Source organism: Diabrotica undecimpunctata, chromosome 4 (genome assembly GCF_040954645.1).
Source record: "Diabrotica undecimpunctata isolate CICGRU chromosome 4, icDiaUnde3, whole genome shotgun sequence".
NCBI classification, from domain to species: Eukaryota; Metazoa; Arthropoda; class Insecta; order Coleoptera; family Chrysomelidae; genus Diabrotica; species Diabrotica undecimpunctata.
Genome location: NC_092806.1, coordinates 49,780,471 through 49,797,088, shown reverse-complemented (window position 1 = coordinate 49,797,088; position 16,618 = coordinate 49,780,471). Strand labels below are relative to the sequence as shown.

Here is a 16,618-nt window from a genome sequence, read left to right as displayed (position 1 = left end):
CAAGAGTGCTTTGTTAGGCTTAAATAGACTGGCCCAGCGATGCATGGACATGAATCAGTACTTATCTTTTGTAGATTTTGTAGATTGGTTTTTACAAATTCATTTGATAAAGTTTAACATAAAAAGCTTGTAGATATATTAAAAGAAAAAATATCGATAGTCTTGATATGAAAATAATATCTAATCTATATTGGAATCAAACTGACAAGGCAACAGTTGATACCCAGAACACCTCAGATATCAAAATACAGAGAGGAGACTGCCAGGGTTGCGTGCTGTCTCCACTACTCTTCGAAGTCTACAGTGAAGAGGTATTTAAAGAAGCGCTCCCAGATTCAATAGAAGGTACAGCTATCAATGGAGAAGTTTCCAATAACTTGCGTTCTACAGACGATACAGTAATAATAAGGGATAACAACAATAATTTACAGAACATAATGCAACGCCTTTATGAACGCTGTCATAAATATGGACTAAGGATGAATTTAAACAAAACTAAATGCATGATCATGACTAAATCAGCGGATAAAATACAGATACGGTAAAAAGAGAAGATAAAAAAGCAGCTCCCATCCTACTTAATAAAAAAATGTATAGCAAACCAATTAGCATAATGTAGCAGGTTTTGGTTGCCAATAGTAGGTAAAAACACCATTCTCAGATTTTTTCAATCACAAGCATGCTACTGCTTATAAAATTGAAGCCAAGTAGGTCAACCGTGAATTTTGGAAAAGGTAACCTACAAACACCAACTTGTTGTATATACATTTTTGCAGAATCTTCACGAAAAAAGAAGAAAGTCTGTAATATGTTGCTAAAGAAGAAACCTATTATTGCCCATCAAAGTGGTAAGTGTGGCATTAATAAATCACATACAACATATGCAACCTACGAGGGGTTAAGTGGAACTAAAAGATATTTTTTGACTGTTGACTGGGACGACCATCGTTAATACATTTATCGTGTACAAACAACATTTCGATTCAAAATTCAACGTATGTTTAGATAAAATGTAGCCAGATGATTGCTTCTTGAAAATAATGCTAATAAAAATAACCTACCAAGAATAAAATGGTGCACTTGTTAAAAAAGGCTAAGGAAAAACCAGAATATAATGTAGATTTTGCTACATCGTTTTAACAAGAGAAAGGTCCAGAGCCGAAGCCAAAAAGGTGAGAAAAGTAAACTATATTGCGATGAAAAACCATCAATTTGTCAGGAGTATGTTGAAGTTTGCAGTACAATAATTGTGTTATTTTAAAAATGTGTATTTTTGTTTCCTAAATTACTAAGTTTTTTTCATTTAATCCCTTAAAGCCCAGATTATTATTTTTTTTTATTTAAAATTTTACTTATACATAATTATCAGTCATATGGTTCCTGTTCATCTGGAACCTGGAAATCTTCATAAAATTGTTTTATAAATTTGCATTTTTGCAATAAAATATTCAATTTTTGATGAAAAATTTCTCTTCTCCCGAAAGAGAGAGAGAGAGAGAGAGTGAGAGAGAGAGAGAGAAAATACAGTAATCTGAGATAATTTTTTTCTTTAGGAGAAATGGTGTACCATTATTCCTAAGATATTAAAATTCATAAATAATTCTGAAGTAATATTTTACATATCTCTTAAATTGCCTTATTATTTTAATTAAAGGCTATAGCGGGATAAGATGGTCAAAATTGCACCATGCTCGATTCAGTTTTGGGTATGGCCATTCGAAAGGACATAATTAAAAACTCACTCAGTTAAATTTTCAAGTCCCTAGGTGCCTCTGGGGGTTCGCTATGGGAAAAAACGTATCTAAAAAAATTTTTTTTAAATACGTTTTTTCCCATCGCGAACCCCCAGAGGCACCTAGGGACTTGAAAATTTAACTGAGTGAGTTTTTAATTATGTCCTTTCGAATGGCCATACCCAAAACTAAATCGAGCATGGTGCAATTTTGACCATCTTATCCCGCTATAGCCTTTAATTAAAATAATAAGGCAATTTAAGAGATATGTAAAATATTACTTCAGAATTATTTATGAATTTTAATATCTTAGGAATAATGTTACACCATTTCTCCTAAAGAAAAAAATTATCTCAGATTACTGTATTTTCTCTCTCTCTCTCTCTCTCTCTCTCTCTCTCTCTCTCTCTCTCTTTCGGGAGAAGAGAAATTTTTCATCAAAAATTGAATATTTTATTCTTAATTTAACAATAATACTGGTTATTGTTGCCTGTTATTTTAGACACGACACAATTATGCTGTCAAATTCAAAATCAATTCAAAATAAACACAAACACAGAGAGCCATTGAACATTTGAGGAAAAGCCCGCCGAAAAGATAAAGGCCCTAACACGCAAACTGAATAAGAGCGATACAGAGGATATGGCCCTACACACGCAAACGCACTAAAAGCGATATAGAATGAGAGCCCGATTATAACAGACATACATGGCGTTGGTAGTTGCGCCGCGTAATGTCAACTACCGTGCAGCGCAACTATCAACGCCATGTTTTCTGTTACAATCAGACTCCCTGGATATGCGGGATGTAGGGCTAAGACATGAACGCCAAAACAGTTAAGTAAATATAAAATATAAAATATAAAATAAAAGAATAATGATATAAGCATGGGTATAACGCTCTTGTATCTAAGCGGGAGAGTAAGGCATGGACGAGCGTAGTACGAGCTTATGAATGTATATAACAAGGATCTCAAAAGTCATGGACTTATATAGATATGCGTCTGTGTATAAATGTATGTACATTGTGATATAATATCACGTATAGAGATATATTTGCTAGCTTAAAATTCCACAACTTTTGAGTGTACAAGTGCGTTCTAATTCACGATTCATTTTTCGGAATCTTTTGAGGTTATGTAGTAAAAACATGGAGAAAACGGGGTTTTTTGGTTTTTGGAGCATGCTGTAGGGAAAAATAATAGTTTTAATAGCTTATTTCGATTGTAAAGATACATATACATATAAAAATATAAATTATCATTAATTTATGTGTATGTTGTTGAGGTTATGAGTCAAAAACTTCAGAAAAATGCCAAAAAAAGCAGTTTTTTCGATTTTTAGGCATTTTACACGTTGAAAATGATAATAATATCTATGCCATTCGAAAGAACGGGAAAAAACCCATAAAAAAACATTATTTTAAAATTGGCCAAAAATTTCCGACATAACCTAAAATATTACTGAAAATTTCAAATATTTTATCTGGGCTCAATTTTTAAGCTAAATATCTGAAAAAAATCAGGCAGTTTTGTATTATTAAAATACGCCTTCATGAATTTTTTCAGATTTTTTGTAGCGATACAGCGTCTAAAAAAAAAAAATTTTTTAAATACGTTTTTTCCCATAGCGAACCCCCAGAGGCACCTAGGGACTTGAAAATTTAACTGAGTGAGTTTTTAATTATGTCCTTTCGAATGGCCAGACCCAAAACTGAATCGAGCATGGTGCAAATTTGACCATCTTATCCCGCTATAGCCTTTGTTTTCAATCAGAATTTATGACACACGTAGCAATCGCGGAGTGTGTCAAGTTAAAAAAAAATGAGTTGCAAAGTTGCAAATTATCCAAGCGTGGCCTTGTTTACCATGCACTTTTTAAGCAACAAAAGCTGACCTACTGATCGACTAATATCGTCATAGGCAAAGAAGATTGTAAAAAAAGTAAACAATGCAATTAACGAGAGTTGATAACATAAAGTCAAGCTGGTAAGTCGATAATTATATTGAAGATGTAAGCATATGTAATAAGTACATCGTTCAATAAGTAATGACATTTAGAAGTTTTTATGTAAATAAATAAATAATCATACGTTGTAAATAATAGCAAATAAATACGTAACATCACATTTTGATATATCTATCAACCTCTTCCAAATCAAGATGTAGTTCCATAAGTAACATAGCCAGGAGGCGATGCATCCAGTTATGTATTTAGATGAATAATTTAATTATTTTTATTATACCTTAAGTTTACTAATGCCATATCAATCAGTCGTGTGGAGATTAGCTAACCACTTCCTAGTTCTGACTTTAGTGACATTTTCCAACAAACCAGCAGTGTTATTCCATGCCTCCTATTAATGTATGATATACTTTCGGTTAGAACTACCAGAATAGAGAGAAATTTGCCATATTGATCGCCAACCTCAACAGAGAAGGCCAAGGAGGATACTTTCGGTTAAGAAATAAACGTTTTTCTTTGAGCTTGCTATTTAACCTATTAGCTTGTGCGAGACGTTTGCGTTCATTTTGTGGCAACAATGACGTAATTGCAATTGGAGATCAAATTTAAGGATGAAAAATTAAGAATTCATTTTAAATGTGTAGTAGAGTTACAGTATATCACGGTGGCTAAGTATAACTGCAATACTAATCCAGTAACTTCATTATGCTTCATTGCATGAGGTATTAAGTCAAATAATTTTATATTTTTGGCTCTCCTGAAAAGTTACACTTTTGTAGTTGCGTCATTGTTTCACCGGGGTAGCGATATGTCGATCTTAAGTCGCATCATTTCTTGTTCTATGTTTATTAGTTTACCAGGCTCATACATGCTTCTAACATTCCATGTCGCTATTTTAAAAGTTGACTTTTGTATTTTTAGTACGCAGGGATTTCGTTATTTAACGACCTGAGGAACCCTGTCATCATTGTTATTTCTCCCCCTGTCGAATCTTGGCGGCATCCTAGAACCATGATTAGTACGGTGATGCTTGTCACTAACTGCAATGACGATTTCTAGGGGTTTTCTACGAGTCTTTAATGCAGTGGTTTCCCGTTGCCTTCTGCATCCTTATGCCGTTGACCATTCCTTGGTTCACCTGCCTTCCAGATAGATTTCTCTATCTCAGGACAAAAGAATGCCCCTACATCTAACAGCTTCTCTGCCCGAAACCGTTGGCCAGTATTTGACTTGATTCTATATCAACCCTAAAATCGAGGGTTGCCACTTACGCCATCCACACCGAAGTTTTGCTTCTCCGCCGTGGCTGCCGTTGTGGACTTCATCTGTAACAATGGACAAGGGACCCTAAACAGGTACAAGTTTCCTGGGTCAGGAAACCCCCGGAATCTGCAGAGGGCAGGGAGTGATTCATTTTCCCTTATAGGACTATCTTCAAGAATTTAAAGAGTTCCTACCCGCTACCCGCCTATGGAACTGTGGAATAGTTTTTCCTAAATATGATAAAATATAAAACTTTTTATGCCAATCGCAATAAACAATGTAAAATTAAAAAAAAAACACTACGACCAATACTGAAATCCTGCACATTTTAATATCGCTAAGTACCAGTGTTCTATTTCATATAATACTCATATAATACATATCAGTAAAATAAAACTTGTAGTGACGATTCAACAATTTATATTTTCGAGATTTATTTATGAATATAGTTTATAATAAATTCAGTAAACAATAAAAAGGGTCGATATATGTAAACCTTAACGATTTTTTTTTTTATTGAAATGATATTGGAAATATAATCATACAACAAAAATTAAAATTCAATTTACAGCTCATGAATGTGTTGCTTGTGTGAGTCCATTTCAAAAGGTAAAAGAAATAATAAATTAGACTTACTCACAATCAATTTAATTTAACTAATCGGACGACCGGTTTCGCTTTCTACAATATGCAAAGCATCTTCAGGTCACGATACAAAGTTAAAATGCTGAAAATAATAATCCCATATTAGGGTGTTGTCTAATAAAGATAAAACAAAGGTAGGTGATATAAATTATATAAATTACAGTAATTATGCCAATATTATATGTCTGTGGTTTTATAAATGAATAAAATGTTTAAGCAGACAAGGTAAGACCCACAAATTGGTAAAATAGTCTATTAAACTGTAATGAAATAATAAATAAACAAATAAATAAAACATTACTTACATGCCGGTACTCTATTAATTGATGGTTGAAAGAACATGGTTCAAACTATCTTGTATTTTTGATTGGAGAACTCAGGTCAACTATTGTAATTGTTTAACAGTGAACGGGGAAGTTCTTGAGGAGACAGATTTAATCCAATGAAGTAGAGATAGGTGAAATGTAATTGCTTGTTTGATGAAAGTAATGTTCTATACCATTAAGTTTTTTAAAGTTATTTATATTTATTCTGGAGATATATTAATGAAATGTGTGTTATTTATTGAGATTTTTATGTTTTGTTTTGGAAGGTGACAGTTGTAAGACAATGAATAAGAATGGATGTACAAATTGTGTGGGTGTGCAATTATATCAGCTTGTAGTTATCAAATTTCTTTGATAAAGTTGTTGCAATATGTGGCAAATTGTTGTAAAGTCCAAAAAATTTAATGTTAAAATTAAATTAAGACACTTTTATACACACAGAAATACACAGAAAACACTTAAAAAAACGGGGGACGAAACAGACATTTAATTTAAAAGGGGGAGGATTTTAAAAAGAACTACATTTCTTACTTGGAGACAATGAGTTTTTTATGTTATATATCAGATTTTAGAGGTAAACTTGACAAATGTAGGTTAAAGTGTGACAGTTCTTTTTCTATTTTAAATGCTTTAAGTTAAGTTATCTAGTTTATGAAATAAGCTGATATTAATAAATGTCTAAAATTTTAAAAAAAAATTTTTAATTTTAGATATCAAAGTTATTTGATGTGTTAATATTGGCATACTTTAACAAACTTTAAATAATTAGATTTCAATGTAACAATATAAATAATTGTAATACTTCTATGATAACTAACTCAGCTTAGTCAAAGTTACAGAACAAACTTAAGTGATTATTTGTTAATTAAATTAAATATTATGTACATTTGTAATCAAAATGTATAACGTATAACAAAATTACAAACTTTCTTTGAAATAATTGTTGGTGTGAGTTATCTGTCATGGTGTGTATAAGTATTTTCAAATATTTATTCCAGTTTTGATATGTTAATATGGATTTTAAATAATAAGCAAATAAACCATTGTTGATAAAATTATTGATAAATTAAAGAAAATTGACTGAATCATTAAGTATTCAATAGTTAGTTGGTAATTTTAATATCTGACAGTTGGGACCGGAAATTGGTTATACCAACAGGTAAAAGGTTCTCTATTTAAACCGGTGTAAAGTAAAATTATTCTTATTTCAATTTTTCTGTACCATGAGCAGAAGTATCATCACACCGACATGAACAATGGTGAGTTTGTATAATAATTTCTGTGACACTTTAACAATTTCAAATTTAAAGCAGTTTATAGTTAAAATATAATATTTCTATTTGAAAATGTAGATTTGCGTATTATTAGGAATAACAAAATTCTATTTAATTAATACTGCTAGTCTGAACGACTTTACAATGTTGTGTTGGGAACAATCAAACCACGTGTTAAATTTGAAATTAAATATTTTGTAAAATGAGTATATTTCGAAACCAGATGGGGTGTAATAATAATTTTGGGTTAAATAAGTTGAGGTACCATACCAGTTCAATACTGATATTTAATATAGTTTTAGGAAAATGTAGTTTATAGTAATATGTTAATGATTTCTGTGAACAAAAAATTTTTTTCCCAACAAATGATTGTTCCCAACACAACATTGTAAAGTCGTTCAGACTAGCAGTATTAATTATACACGGTTCACAATTTGTTGATAGCTCACTACAAGTTTAACCCTAATTAGAAAACTGAAATACAGAGAGGATAGGTAATACGATATAATAGTAAAAACCAACCTAAAACTGACGGTTTAAGACGTTTTCGACTAACCCACCTTATATCTGAAGGAATACAATACCTTATAATCCTATTACGGGGGTACATGAATGGTTAGAGATGAACGACCAGTGTCGTAGAGTATATGATTGAAACATTTATTTGAACTAAATAAATATATTTTTTAAATTGTACTTATGTAAATTGTATTTTTTAATAAAACTTATTTATTTTATTCAAAAATAAAAAGTTTCTTGCCATTTGTAAAAGATACATTTATTTAATTAAGGAAAAAGGCGCCAAATGTCGCCTGGCAAAATTTCCAATGTGTTTTAAATGTATCCATTATTTTCGAATCCGGAGACAACTAATAAATATTTTTGAAAAATTTAAACGCAGAATGAAAGATTACATTATTACTCAGAGCAGAAAGTCCCTGAAAACTTCTACAATGTTTATTTTAATATGTTATGTAACAGGGGTGAAAATAAAAGAGAAAATATAGTATAATTTTTAATTGAAAATATTGCATGCAAAAGAAACTTTTTATTTATTCTAAAAAATATTTCATTCTGCCTTTAAATTTTTCAAAAATGCTTTTTAGTTTTCTCAGGATTTGAAAAAAAATGGATACATTTAAAACATATTGAAGATTTTGACAGGCGACATTTTGCGCCTTTCCCCTTTAATACCTTACGATTACAACTACTATTACTTACCTTATATAATTACGATTAGAAAACTATTCAAATTCAAAATAAATAGGATCAACTTCGGAATCCGAGTCGTCTTGAGGGTTAATAATTAGTTTAATAATCTCTACGGTCGCATCAATTATGTTATCAAGATCCCACATTTTTTGTTCTTCTTCTATTACATGTCTTACTGCATCTTTCCAGTTTTGTTTTGTAATATGTTATAAAGACTCGTATAACAATTCACGTACAGCTTGTATTTTATATGACGTATTTTTTCTAGCCACATAACTTTTCATTTGTGCCCAAATGAGTTCAATTGGATTTATTTCGCAGTGGTAGGGTGGAAGTCTAAAGACTGTGATGTTTCGCCTTTCCGCCATTTTGTCAACTACGTATTTCTTGAACTTAGATTTGTGTTGCCGGGCAATTTTTAAAAGTTCTGCTTTTACCATTCCATCTTCGTAAGGCAGATACTTATTTCGCAGCCAGTCAAGAATATCCTGTTTCTTCCACGCATTCGTTAGAAGTCTTTCTACTAGTCGTGAATGATAAGGTGCATTATCTAATACTATAATTGAATTTGGTGGTATGTGTTCAATCATTTGCTCAAAATACTCTTCGAAAACATCAGCTGTCATCTCCTCGTGATAGTCTTTTGTGCTTTTGGAATGAAATTCCAACAAACCATGCTTAACAAATCCTTTTTCACTGCCAATGTGAGATATTATTAATCTACTGCCTTTACCAGAAGGTGGGGAGATACCAGTAGACCAACCTTCCATAAAGGCTTGCCTGGAGCTTAATATTTTTTTATCTGACCAAATTTTTTTTAGAGTATGACCTGAGTTTACCCACGTTTCATCCTGGTAGAAGATGGGCCTTTCTTCAGCCCGGAATTTTCGTATGAATCTTAGATAATTTCTTCTCCAACATCATCTTCTCCTCCCGGTCAATCAACAGTGATTTTCAGTCTGATTTCTCCCACCGGAAATTTAATTCTTTTAAAACTTGCCACAATTTAGTTCGTCCGATATGAGGCAAATCCTAGTCGTCTCTAACTTCTTGTAAAATTTTGTTTAGGTTTGGTATTTCTTTTTTGAAAAAAAAATCCATGAATTTTCCTTCGAATACCATTTTTGGCAAATTCATCAATTTCAATAGGCTTTTTCCCTCTCTTTAAGTTTTCGTTTGTGTTTGGGTTAGCTGTACCATGTTTTTTTCTTTCTGATAGGAACCTATATAAAGTTGACTCTCCTACGCCAGTCATGTTGGCACAACTTTCAACTATGTTGCGAACAGTGTTTGTGGGATTCTGAGAAACCAGAGCATCGTGAACATTCAGGACAATAGTCTTCTCTCTTGGTGAATAGACAGACTTACTGACTGTACGCAACAGTACCGGTGTAAAACTTGATGATGAAGCCATCACAAACAATCCAACAAAACGAGCACGAGCGAAAGGTACGTATATGTTCGTAGGTATATGGAATAAAAAATCACTCACGCACTGCATATAATTCACAAAAGAAATATTCGAGACGCTAATTACTGCCGTAGACGCGGAAACACCGACGAGCCGTAAATTACATGCGATCAAAAACGTACTAAACAAAAAAATAGTTTTCGTTCGTAATAACTTCACCCTTTCAAGTTAAGTTTCGAATATAATTATATTATTAAAAATCTGGGGAATTCCATCTTAATTATCTTGCAACGAACAGTACCTTCGGATATGAATTCCAGGTTTTCTAGTAAAGTGATTAAACGCGAAGATTAGTATTGAAATATCCAAAGAGATAAGGTATTCTTATTTACAAAATTGTTAAAGGTTAAATTCTTATTTTTATTAATATAATATAATAACCAACATTAGTCGTGAAAGTTTTAATTGTTTTTTTGCTAAATATATTAGTATTAAAATATTATCAATATTATATATAACAGTATTAAAACATTATATTATTATTTAATGAATAAACACCTTAGGAACGCCTATGATTTACGACCGTTTTATGAGTTTGAGGCATATTTCGTGCTCTCAACAATTTGTGAACAGAGAATAAATAGAATTTTGTTATTCCTAATAATATGCAAATCTACATTTTCAAATAGAAATATTATATTTTAACTATAAACTGCTTTAAATTTGAAATTTTTAAAGTGTCACAGAAATTATTATACAAACTCACCATTGTTCATGTCGGTGTGATGATACTTCTGCTCATGGTACAGAAAAATTGAAATAAGAATAATTTTACTTTACACCGGTTTAAATAGAGAACCTTTTACCTGTTGGTATAACCAATTTCCGGTCCCAACTGTCAGATATTAAAATTACCAACTAACTATTGAATACTTAATGATTCAGTCAATTTTCTTTAATTTATCAATAATTTTATCAACAATGGTTTATTTGCTTATTATTTAAAATCCATATTAACATATCAAAACTGGAATAAATATTTGAAAATACTTATACACACCATGACAGATAACTCACACCAACAATTATTTCAAAGAAAGTTTGTAATTTTGTTATACGTTATACATTTTGATTACAAATGTACATAATATTTAATTTAATTAACAAATAATCACTTAAGTTTGTTCTGTAACTTTGACTAAGCTGAGTTAGTTATCATAGAAGAAGTATTACAATTATTTATATTGTTACATTGAAATCTAATTATTTAAAGTTTGTTAAAGTATGCCAATATTAACACATCAAATAACTTTGATATCTAAAATTAAAAATTTTTTTTAAAAATTTTAGAAATTTATTAATATCAGCTTATTTCATAAACTAGATAACTTAACTTAAAGCATTTAAAATAGAAAAAGAACTGTCACACTTTAACCTACATTTGTCAAGTTTACCTCTAAAATCTGATATATAACATAAAAAACTCATTGTCTCCAAGTAAGAAATGTAGTTCTTTTTAAAATCCTCCCCCTTTTAAATTAAATGTCTGTTTCGTCCCCCGTTTTTTTAAGTGTTTTCTGTGTGTTTCTGTGTGTATAAAAGTGTCTTAATTTAATTTTAACATTAAATTTTTTGGACTTTACAACAATTTGCCACATATTGCAACAACTTTATCAAAGAAATTTGATAACTACAAGCTGATATAATTGCACACCCACACAATTTGTACATCCATTCTTATTCATTGTCTTACAACTGTCACCTTCCAAAACAAAACATAAAAATCTCAATAAATAACACACATTTCATTAATATATCTCCAGAATAAATATAAATAACTTTAAAAAACTTAATGGTATAGAACATTACTTTCATCAAACAAACAATTACATTTCACCTATCTCTACTTCATTGGATTAAATCTGTCTCCTCAAGAACTTCCCCGTTCACTGTTAAACAATTACAATAGTTGACCTGAGTTCTCCAATCAAAAATACAAGATAGTTTGAACCATGTTCTTTCAACCATCAATTAATAGAGTACCGGCATGTAAGTAATGTTTTATTTATTTGTTTATTTATTAATTCATTACAGTTTAATAGACTATTTTACCAATTTGTGGGTCTTACCTTGTCTGCTTAAACATTTTATTCATTTATAAAACCACAGACATATAATATTGGCATAATTACTGTAATTTATATAATTTATATCACCTACCTTTGTTTTATCTTTATTAGAGAACACCCTAATATGGGATTATTATTTTCAGCATTTTAACTTTGTATCGTGACCTGAAGATGCTTTGCATATTGTAGAAAGCGAAACCGGTCGTCCGATTAGTTAAATTAAATTGATCGTGAGTAAGTCTAATTTATTATTTCTTTTACCTTTTTTCAATTTACAGCATTCCGAAATATCTGTGAACATTTAAACTTACTTTAAGGTCGGAAAAAAAATGCAGCGATCTATGCTGTTGACCTATAATTACATGAACTTTAAAACACAATTTAATTTATTGTAAAGATAAAACAAATACTTTTTATCTAGCATCATTGTCTTCCACGCATGAAACCAAAGACAAACCAGTTACCGCCTGTTATTAAGTAAAGATATATTATGGTTCTTTATGAAAGCTATAGATTCATAGGCCAGGGAAAAAAAAAAGTACCCTATTTGTGAAATTAAAGCGACCAGGCAAACGACAGTTGTTTTGAGTAGTATGGACTTCTGTAACAAAAACCTGTAATATGCTTCCTGCAATTAATTTTTTGGACTTAATTAATTATTAACAAATTAAAGTCAAGAAACGGTAAAATTTCGTTTTTTTCGTCAAAAAGTGAAGCATTTGAAACAAATCTAAAAATAAGAAACTTTCATTCAAAATGGGGTTTTTTAAATGTTCCTATCCTTATTTGTTGCTTAGGGTAGCAAAATAAGTCAACAATTTCGGTTTTTTATACATGTTAATAAGTTTTTTGAGGGTGTACCTATAAAATTTATATTAAATGCAATGTTGGATCTTGTGGTACTTAAAATATGATCAAAATTTCCAGTCAATAGGTCAAATAGTTTAAAAGTTATTTAATGTGTTTATCTCAAATTAATTTTTCTTGCAACAATAAAATTCAGAAAATTATGTAGTTATAGTAATTATACGGGTGGATTCTGATAAAAGAATATTTATTTAACACTTCGTAACAATGTGACCCACCGATGGGTCACAACGTTTCTTGCCAAGAGCCGTGCGCGCCCACCCGTGGGTCACGGTCTAGTGCATATTTTATTCAACCTAAAATTGTACAGTTTATTCTGGGGAATATAATACTGCAGTGACGGCTGCAGGAATGATGTATATATGTCTAGATTCACCGTGGTTTTCGGAAAGGAAAGGTGTAAGCACTAAAAACACTTCACAAGTCTAAAAAAGTATATTTTAAGTTTCAAAATGATTTAAAAACTTAACTTAAACATTAGGACGTCTTGTTTTTCTCTCCAAAAACAATGATATAAGTAAAGGGAAAAATACTATTGACTAAACTTAAATTTATATTACAAAACATAATTTATTTTTAAAAATGAAGGTAGTAGATAACATAATGTTTAGGCAATAAAACACATTTTATTATTACATCTTACCGTGGCTGTAGTAACAAATCTCGAAAAATAATAAATAATTCTACTAACATTATTGATACAGATTACTTAGCCTATTCGTGGATTTTCTTAAAACACGGAATACATAATGCCGGCTGTCTATTGCAGCCTTCGCAAAATGTAAGTATCTTACTTGCTTTTGCCGATGCCATTTTCCTACTTTTCTCATCCTTAAGCGTTTTGTAGCAATTAGAACATCGTTTTCTGCCTTTTCTCGCATTTCCTTCATATTTCCCTAGCCTATGGCTTCTTCTACTTTGTTTTCTGGGACTCCTGTTACACGGAACATCATGCACTACTCTTATTTCTTCAGTGGCATTTTTTTCTGTATCGGATAGCAATCCTTGTATTTTTTTAAGTTGTATAAGTTGTGTAGGTTTTTCTCTAAATCGTAGCATGTCAAGTTTGTTTTTAGCTTTGTTGTGAGAGCTATGTATCACCTATGCATTAACAATACATATTCCGAGAATAATCTTAAAAATAACCTTCTTATACCACTTCAGAGTTTTTAGGAGGCATGTGTAATAAGAAGACATCTGATCTAAAATGTCAACTCCTTTTTTGGTCTGATTGTAATCTATGATAGCGGAGGGTTTTAGTACTTCTTCACCTTGTCGGTTTTTACATCCACTCGGAATCTGTTGATCAGTTTGATGTGGTACAGTACTTATCATAACTACTTGCCGCTTATCTACCCATTTCAAGACACGAACCCCATTTTCGTTCTGCTCGCCGTAAATATGTCCCTTTTTCAGGTTTTAAGCGCACACATCTTTAGGATTCCCCTTCCTATTACTCCGTAAAGTGCCATAGACATATGTTCCTTCGGTTAAGAGGTCCTCGCATAGTTTGACACTTGTATAGAAGTTATCTATAAACAAAATTCTTCTCGAATGTTTAAGATCCTGCATTAACTCCATGCATATATTATATGTATGTCCCTGCGTGTTAGTTGCTATAGTGGCATCATTTTTTCCTGCTTAAATATGCAAATCGTACGTATAACCTTCAGTCGTACATATTTTATAGAGTTTCACTCCGTATTTGTGTGTTTTTGCTGGTAAGTATTGACGAAACACCAACCTGCCTCTCCATGGTACTATGCTCTCATCAATCACGACTTTCTGATCAGGAACAAGTGTCTCCTTAAACTGTTGACAAATAAGATTTACAACATCTTTTATTTTCTAGAGTCTGTCTTGGCTAGCTAGTGGATCGTTATTATTACAAAAATGCAAGCATTTCAATAACTGGTCGAATCTGTTGCGATTCATAATTTCTTTTATTCGCTTATTAGCGTACATTTCATCATTTTACCAATAGAGGCGCATTTTTGGTAGCTGATTAATCTCCATTATTAGCAAGATAGCTAGAATTTTTTTCATTTCTGCTCTGTTAGTATCTGTCCAAGTTTTCAACAGAGACCGTGGTAGCAGTGGCTTCGATTGAATGATCTGATATGCGTATCTGTTAGTTTCCTCTACTATGATGTCAATGATTGGATTAGTAATAAACTGTTTGTAGATAGTGTAAGGTTGAGATAAATCTAAATTGTTAACTTTCTAACCGGTTTGTCCGAAGAAATGAAAATTTAGAGGTAAATCTGTAAATGGTCCCCATTTGACAAAATAAACTGTATCTTGTAGACTGCATCGCTTGCCAAATTTTGTCACTAGAGTAATCGCAGAACTGTTATTATCAGAAAGAGCATTTTTCATCACATCCTGATCATCTGAAGGCCTATAGGACTCTTCAGAATCCTCAAACGGGTCGGTTTCTGAGGAAGATAGATGTTGAAATCTTCCTTGTGGTTCAGAAGTAGAGGGAAGTGGATTTTCCGGAGATGCTGCTGGCGGATTTAGATATTCCAGTGAGGCTGCAGTTGGACTAAAATTGTCTGTGGATGTTGCAGGTGGGCTGAGATTTCTCGGATCCCTTTTATAAACCCCCAAAAGCAAAAGTCCATGGGGTTAAGACCTGGACTTCTGGGTGGCCAAGAAATAGGTGCGTCACGACCCCTTCCAATCCACCGACCAGGATACTGCCTACAAAGGTATTCCCGGACTTCATTACTGTAATTCGGTGGAGAGCTGTCTTGTAGAAACCACATATTTTGCCTTATTACAATATTCACATCTTCCAAATACTCTTGTAAATCGTTTGCCAGGAACTGCAAATAATTATAACCATTTACATTGTTGGTAAGAAATACTGGGCCTATTAGATTGTTATCCACAATTCCTGCCCAAACATTAACTTTGAAAGTTCTTTGGTGATAAGTCGTTTTTTTTTTGGCGTGAGGATTTTCGTCGGCCCAAATGTACTCGTTATGATGGTTTGTTATTCCATTTCTACTGAAGGTAGCCTCGTCGGTACACAAAATATTTCTAATAAAATTAACATTTTGAGTGTTTTCCATTAACAAACAATCGCAAAATCCAATCCTTTCAGGATAATCTTTAACCAATAACTTTTGAACCGTTGTTAAGTGATAGGGTTTAAGCAGCTGATCCTTCAAACGCCTCCAAACCCTTACGTGAGGAACATTTAGTAGAGCAGCTATTACCCCTGTACTTGTTCCAGGGACGTCTTCAGTGATTTCTAAAATGTCTTCATCAGTTGCATCCATTATTGGACGACCACTATTGCCAGCAACTTGCGGTTGGAATGTACCCGTTTTCCGTAAACGACGATCAATGATCCGAAATATTCGTCTATCGGGTGTATTTCGATTGGGGTATTTTACTGCATAACGCCTTGCAGCTGCTGCACTATTTCCTTGACATTTACCTACGATATTTCCGATAGTATATTGAAATCATAATTTAATCTAATCCAACTTATTCAAAGTTAAATGCATATCTGCCATTTCCTGAAATGTGTAGGCCATTGTAATATTAAAATTTTTAATATTAATCTTATTCACACAATAAATGATAGCTTCAAATTATTGACTATTATTGATGGAACTGTTTGTAATTATTGTATCCTTCGAAACTAATTCTAATTTTATGGCTAACTAGGAAAAAACTAGTTTTTCGAAAAAATGATAGGAGGTAAAAAATGGGGGGATTTAGGGCTGCACACCACTCTTAAAATTTTTCTGTGCGGTTACATTTTGTTCTTTCTTTTG

General features: G+C 31.9%; 1 protein-coding gene across 3 annotated transcripts in view; it reads right to left on the bottom strand.

Annotated features, from left to right (window-relative positions):
• LOC140439498 (acid sphingomyelinase-like phosphodiesterase 3b) overlaps positions 1–16,618 on the bottom strand; it is a 672,376-nt gene that overhangs the window by 332,510 nt on the left and 323,248 nt on the right. The gene's annotated exons all lie outside the window — the stretch shown is intronic.